An 8,234-nucleotide genomic window follows, 5' to 3' on the forward strand; every position below is an offset into this window, starting at 1 on the left:
ATGTATCACAGAAGATTGCAAATGTTTTCAAAAATCACAGGGTAAAAATTGGGTTTTCTGCATCTAATAAACTACAACAAAAACTAATACATAATATAAAGTGTAATCATGATCCATATTCAGACTCTGGAATGTACAAGATAACATGCCACGAGTGCCCCTAGTTCTACATAGGACAAACAGGCAGAAATTTCAACACCAGGTACACAGAGCACATTAGAGCATACACACACAACACACACACTACATCAGCAATAGCAACACACACACATAATACAGGACACCCATTTGGAAAAATAGAGCAAAATGTCAAAGTACTCCACTGACTACATAAAGGACACAAAATGGATTTACTTGAAGAACTGGAGATATATTCACATTACAGAAAATGTTAAGATAAAATATTAAATGAAAAACTTGAAAGTGAATTTCTTCAGATGTTTCGATAATATACTTAAATAAAAAAAAGTAAAACATAGAAATAAGCACAATTGTAAAATTAATATATGTAATTTATGAGCCAAATTGTTAAGATAAATAACCTCTGTACAAAAACATATAATCCGTGGAAGACCTATAATGTTATCTCTGTGGACTACCTGTAAGAAGATCTTCGTAACTGTTTTGTTTACATAAGATATTTCCTATGTGTAAAGTGTACAACAAGTTATGTGTGATGTTTAGTGTGTGTGAGACTCTGCACAAATGGACCATTAGAAAACTGTAAGTACAAATTCTTCTAAATTTCGCCAATAACTTCACAAAAAGAATTGATACCCAACTAAAAAATTCGCGTGTTTCTTATATATTGCAGAAAAGTCAACGAAATGAAGCAGAGTCACACACACTGACAACATCAAAAGAAATGGCTTAATACACACAAAAAACGCACTTGAAAATGGGAATTATTTCTCGAAACGCGTCGTGCGAAAAGTAAAATAAAGAAAAATCGTGACTGGTAGCAGAAGATTTACTTACTAATAAACAAACCTACTTACATTTTCTTAAAAGTCTTCCTGTGAATCTCGGTATAGCATCTACTTTACCTATTATTTCTTTTTTGTGGTCACTCCACTTAAGGGTACTCTGGATAGATACGTCTAGATATTTTACAGTATTTACTGTTCCCAGGAAATTGTCATCAGTAGCATATTGTACAATAGTGGACTTCTTTTCCTATGTATTCAGACTACGTTACATTTATTTACGTTCATGGTCAGCTGCCAGACCCTGTGCCATTCATCAATCTGCTATAGGTCCTTACGTGATTTGTTACTGTCTTCTGCCATTGCTACCTTCTTACGGACAACCACATCATCTGTGAACAGCTTCCAACACATTCTCCTAAATCATTAATATACATTGGAAACGGCATGGTCCTCTCGTGCTTCCTTGGGATACTCCCAATATTATACCTGTCGATTTTGTTCCACCAAGAGCAATGTGTTGAGTTCTATCTGCAAGAAATCTTAAATCCAGTCTCAAATCTGGTGTGATACTTGGTAAACTCATATTTGTTTCACTATATGGCATTGTGAGACAGTGTGAAATGCCTTCCTGAGGTCAAGGAACATGACATCAATTTGATCAACAGTGTTTGTAGCGCTGTGGATCTCGTGGAGAAAGAGAGAATGTTGAGTTTTGCAAGATCTCTGTTTGCAGAATCCATGTTGATTTTTGTAGAGGAGATTTCCATTTTCCAAAGCATCATAATACATGAGCATAAAACATGCTCCACAATTCTGCAACATATTGATGTCATAAATGTAGGCTTATAATTATGTGCACCTGGCCTATGACCCTTCTTAAAAATGCAAATTTTTTTCCAGTTGCTAGGTACCCTCTTTTTGTGCCAGCGACCCACAATAAAGTGCTGCTAGAAGGGGAGCAAGTTCTTACGCGTAGTCTGTGTGGAATGTTACAGGTATCTCATTCCACTACAAAGCAATTGTGGTTCTTTTTTTTTATTCTGCGATCGGTCATCTCAATATCTGCCATTTTGATGTTTGTACAATGATTGAATGGAGAGGCTGTATTACGATCTTCCATAGTGAAACAATTTTGTGAGACAGAATTCAGAATTTCAGCCTTCTCTCTGTCATTTTCTGTTTTCCTACCATTATGGGCACAGAGTGACTGAATAGATGATTTTGTAATGCTCATAAACAGTTTATGTAAAATCAAAACCTCCAACAGTTTTTAGTCAGATTGTGTGACAAAATTTTACTTTCAGAGTCATTGAACATTTCTATCATTGATCTCCTTATGCTAAATTTCAGTTCGTTCAACTTTTGTTTGTCAGCTAGGTTTTAATTTCTCTTGAATCCATGATGAAGTTTTCTTTGTTTACAGAAGAGTTTTCTGACACAGCTATTAAACCCCTGTGGGTCTTTCTCCCTCCCTTAAGACCTTGCTTGGAACATACTTGTCTAAGGCATATTGAAGGATGCTTTTGAATTTTTTCGGTTTTTGCTCCACACCTTCATCCTCAGCACTGAATATTTGATGCTGACTACTCAGATACTCTGCAACTTGTATCTTGTCACTCTTGTTAAGCAAAAATGTTTTCCTACATTTCTTAACATTCTTTGTAATATCCATAATCATAGATGCTATCACAGCCTAAGGCTGATCTCTGATTGTCTCCACTATGTTAATGATTCGAAAAGTTCAAGTCTGTCTGTTGCTAGGAAGTCTAAGACATTATCTTTATGAGTTAGTTCTCTAAGTATCTCCTCAAACTAATTTTCAGACAAGGCACCAGTTTTGATAGCATGACTCAGTTCCATTGAAATGTCCATTTATGATCAGTTATGTTTGATGAAACACACTAAACAGTAAAGCCCATAAGGTTGTTAATTTTCCCTCAGCATTTGCCATCATTCAGATTCGAAAATCCTTCTAAAGTTCTGTCAATAATAGTTCCTGCCATACTAAACATCAGCCGGTTTAGTCAGAGGTAGCTTTGCTTGTCCGTAAAGCGGCAAGCCTCATGCTCCACCCACCATAGATTTTTTTTATACAGCCAGCAAACAAAAACTGAGGAATACCAAAAAGAATGTGGCAGTAATACCGTATAGTTTTTCTATATTTTCATAAATTACACACAAAAGTTCAGATTCGTGGGCTACTAGCATAGTCTCACTTGCAAATACGTAAGTCTTTTCCGTATACAGCCATCCGAATCTTGCGTTCACCACCAATAACAAAGGTTACGGTTATGCACTCATTGCTTCCATCACAAAGTGTTCACAGTGACTGACTGCTGAGGACTGATTCCTCTGTCTGTAATGGTGTCGCTTTTATCATTCAGTGCGGACAGCACTCGACTTTCCACTGTCACCACCTCCAACAGCCTAATCAAAAGCAAACTCCACAACAAATCTCAAATATTCTTCCCAATAAGGATTCTATTTTAATAGCAATTTTTTCTGTGATAGAGAATGGTTTGTAAAATACACTGACCCAATTTGGAGTCTCCTGTTAAATAATTACAACCTCTACAAGTTTTTTAACAAAACTACTCATAGGTATTCTTTTCTCAACTTGCCACTTTAAAAATTGGTGCTTCTTTATTGATCTATAATTGGGATATGGTGCTGAAATTTCTGCTTACCATCTTACCCCAGGGGAGTAAATAATGTACAGTGCTTTTGATAAAAGTTACATAGTAGACCCACCCTCTCATTTTACACAGTTTATATGTGATATATGTATCTAATGTGCATTAAAATACTCTCCGGAGGGCACCGAGCGAGATGGCGCAGTGGTTAGACACTGGACTCGCATTCGGGAGGACGACGGTTCAATCCCGCGTCCGGCCATCCTGATTTAGGTTTTCCGTGATTTCCCTAAATCGCTCCAGGCAAATGCTGGGATGGTTCCTTTCAAAGGGCACGGCCGACTTCCTTCCCCAATCCGATGAGACCGATGACCTCGCTGTCTGGTCTCCTTCCCCAAACCAACCAACCTACTCTCCGGAGGTGTGTTAAATATTGCAAAGTAAATTGAAAGATGATGTGAACATAAGCACTAGGGTACCCAACAAGTCGATCTGTTACCACAGCCTTTATTTGCCACTCACATGTGTCAGCTTTGCCAGCTTGCAACCAGATTATCATCTCTTAACCTAACCTGGACCGTGCTTACAGTACAGATAAATCTGTCTCCACAACCAATATTTAAGGGGGAGGGGGAGGGTGTGTCCAGTGTCACATTGTTGCTTATTCTGGGCCAGATTTTACATTTTCAGGAGAAACTTGAAAATTAATAAAAATAGTGCACTGGAAACTTCAGAGTGACGATTTTAGGTAACATACCTCTACTATCAAATTTACAGGTTTGTAGCTTTAATATCTCGTGCCTCAAAAAAATTTACTGAAGGCTTCGATTTTTACAGAAACTTTTAAAAAACATTTCCAAACACAGTATCTAGTACTTTCATATGTATCTGAACAGTTTAAGTTATGAATGGCAATGTATTAATTATGAAGATTTTTTTGAATGTGTTGTAACAGAATCTGTAGCTGCATGTGTGGTCAGCTGCTTCACACCCCTCAGAAGAGAGGAGGACTCCTCCCACCCCCAATCCCTCCCTCCCTCCCTCCCCTCCCCTCTTCTCTGTCTGCTGCTCTATGCTATCCGGCATTCATAGTAAGTGAACTAATTCACTTACCTCACCACAAGCTAAATGTCCATGTTATGCATCTTCATGGTAGTTGTATATTTCCAGTAATCTTGGTTCCCCATAACTGTCGTAGAGAGAAGAAAATTATGCTCATGAAAACGTTTACAATACTGATAAAACTGTGCGAAATTGGAAAAAATTGCCAAGAAAAAATTTAGCTTCGCATCATGAATGAGTACCACCTGGTCTTAATAAGTGAGGATCATATTACTGCTTCAGCTACTGGTAACCACCAATTGCCTATGCTTGTTGTTGGTCAAAGTAATAAACAGTGTTGTTTCAAACATGGTAGTATGTCTGCAGTACCTACTGTTAAGACCCCACTAAAGGTTGACTGCATGAATAGTACTGTTTTCACCAAATGTTTTATCAGAGTTTTTGTATCCTCTGTAAAAGCTAACCAATTAGTGAATGACAAGAGGGAGAAAACGGTTCTGCTCCTTGACAACACACCAACACATGTGTTGTGTGATATATTAAATGAAAAGAAAGAGTTCATAAAAGTGATGTTCCTTCCACCTAATGTAAACTCCATATTACAGCCCATTGATCAAGACATTATTGAGACTTTCAAACTGTATTACAGAAAAGAATTGTTACATAAGCTATTGTTAGAAAGAGAAGAGAAGGAAGAAGCAAGTCTGTTAAAAATCATAAAAATATTGATTTGAAAGATGTGTCATATGTGGTCAGAGCAATATTGGGGGGGGGGGGGGGGGGGGGGGGACACTGGAAAAATCTCGTTTTTATCTCAGTAGATGAAATGGTTTGTTTACTGAGGTATCACGCATCGTCACTGGCTGGGTGCAGCTGAGTACGTTTGCCGCTTCCGTACTCCTCCATTACTACTGCTTCTTCCCTTCCTACCAATCCCTTCAGCTTGCAGTTAGTGCTGCCACCACTTCTTGCCGCTAGCCTAGCAGCTGCTGACGAGAAGCAGGGAGGCATGAAGAATGATTTGTTTGGATCTGATTCTCGGAGACTGTAGACGCAGCACCTGGAGATGGCAGTCGTGTGTGCATGAGTTGTGTCTGAGTGATTGTGTGAATGTGTGTGTGCTCTCGTTTTCTGACAAAAACTATTGCTGAAAATTTAGTTGTGAGAGTGTGATTGTCTTTTCTATGTGTGTGTCTGCGGCTCAGCAATCATCTTTACAGTGAGTTGCTACCTATCGTCATTATTACTGATTCTCAGAGTATTTGAACAAGTTATCTGTTGCATGGATTGAGCACCGTGGTTTCATTTCAGCAACATGCTGTCTGTGGCTCGTGAATAACTGGCCACACGAGAGGATTTCCGTGACAGACCAAAACCACGGGCCATTTCTGCAGGTATCTATAATGGATGGGCGTGCTATTTGGTTCCCAGTAATGTTCAGGCCCTGCCCGTCAGATCTAGTCACATCAATCTGCCTGTGGGCCAGGTCTGTTTGGGTGTGTCATAATGCATTGGATTTTCATGGTGTATCCATGGACCTGTGAGTGCAGTGATTCTTAGCAGGCCATGGGCGATGGATTTCAGGAATTGTGGCTGTCTCACCGCAAGTACATTTGTACAGTGTGACGTTTTATAGACATTTTATTTGTTCCAGTACATTTTGGCACTTCAGAAGTAGCTTATATGTTAGATAGTATGGAAGATAAGAAGAAGAAACTTGTCAGTTGCTGGGAGTTTGTACACTACATACTCATATATATCTTGAAAGAAAAATCACACAATACCTGTAAAATAATAGGTTAACACAGTGGGCAATAACTGACAAAAATGAACATAGTAGAACCAATATTTTCTTTGCAGTCACCTATAGTGTTGGTTTATCCAATTTTGTTCCACCTTATACACATCTTTCAAGAGGCCTACTTTTTTCTGCGGTTATTTCTTAAATCAGTGAAGGTATTTTAAATCTGTCTTGCGACTCCGAGGAAATGCATATTTTTGTCACCAAATGTGTTCCGTTTTATTGAAATAAAATAAAATCAGTGGTCTTAATGAAACACACATACCATTTGGCTTGCTTTTTCCATCCAAAAATTGTTCATTACAAAATATGTTGATGTTAGCACTTACGATTTTTGCTCACATCAGGAAATGCCATCTGCTTGCAAGCTTTTTTTCCTTGTTTGCTCTATTGTTTCTTGTAGCATAACTGCAAAGACAGATTGTCAGCTTATGTCTTAACTTACCACTGAGATCTCAAAATTTCTAAGGAAAAAATGCTAAAACTTGTCTGGAAATCAGGGAAATATCAGGGAATTTCACTTGGGGAAACTGGTGGCAGTCCTGTTTTCACTTCACACCACTGCAAGTAATGCACTCAGTTACTGATGTGAACACCTGCAGGGTAAGTGCTCTCGGTGACTGGGGACACCTCCACAACCAGCAATATGCTGACAGTGAGGCTGCAGTGTAAATGCAGCCTAAGGTATTGTGATCGCAAAAATGCCTTTCTTTCATCTTCAGGTCCATCAATTTGTTTAGCCAAAGTCCCAATAGTTGCGATAGAGACATGTACAAAATCATGTTATGTGAACAGTTAAGGTAGATGCGTGAAGCTGTAGTGCCCGACCTACTGCGACTCTCAGGAATCTTCTTAGGCCAACTCAACTATTGTATCCCTCTTTCTCTTGCATCTGCTCCATTGCTGTTCTTGTCAACTTTTCCTGTGTGTTCATTCTCCTGTATCACAATTCCGTTCTTTCATCTTGATTGCTTCACAGCCCCCCACTTAAGAAGCTGCACAGTGTGTAAAACTGGATTAGTATTAATCTCCACCTAACTGTACTGATATCCCTCCATTATCCAGTTGGCTTGGTCTCAACGAAACTGTACTTGCTTTCACTTGTCTGAAGATTCCTATCATACTAATCAACTTCTGCTTCTTTCCATCAGCGGGACTCCCTTACCCGTCCTGATAATCTGCCCACCCAATCTACACTCCTCCTCCTCCTCCTCCTCCTCCTCCTCCTCCTCCTCCTCCTAGAAAAGCCAGAAGTAATCTCTGTATTTACAAGGTCTGCTCAGAAAATTCCGAAACATTTGCAATTTTGCGCCAGTGGTGTGTTGGCATCCCTGCACACACCTGTGTCTAATATGGAACTGGACGAAGTTTCATTGTTGTATGCCTCTTAGTTATTGTTCAGTGCTCCATTGAGTAAAATGTTGTGTCACACAGTTTGCGAATTTAAAGATGGCAAAGTTAGAGAAGCAATATGTCTGCATTAAATTTCACTTGAAACTCAAGAAAACCTTTACAGACACACACCAAGTGATGCAGGAGGCCTGCAGTGTTGAGTGCTTAAGCCATACTTGATGTTATGAATGGTTCACACGGTTTAAAAAGGAGTGGATGAAAGTTAAAGATGACCCTCGTTCAGGACACCCTTTGACGTCTACTGACAACACTTATGTCAGGAACGTTAACGAAATTGTGTGTACCAGTCAAAGACCTGACTCTCCAAGAGATTGCAGAAGAGTGTGTTGCGACACCTGCGAGGAAGGAAACAGCCTATATATACAGCCTATATATACATCTCTGCCGATATATACA

General features: G+C 39.1%; 1 protein-coding gene across 2 annotated transcripts in view; it reads left to right on the top strand.

The window, feature by feature from the left end:
- LOC126470282 (uncharacterized) overlaps positions 1 to 8,234 on the top strand; it is a 137,326-nt gene that overhangs the window by 21,002 nt on the left and 108,090 nt on the right. The window lies entirely within an intron of this gene.

This window comes from Schistocerca serialis, chromosome 3 (assembly GCF_023864345.2).
Source record: "Schistocerca serialis cubense isolate TAMUIC-IGC-003099 chromosome 3, iqSchSeri2.2, whole genome shotgun sequence".
In the NCBI taxonomy this organism is placed as follows: Eukaryota; Metazoa; Arthropoda; class Insecta; order Orthoptera; family Acrididae; genus Schistocerca; species Schistocerca serialis.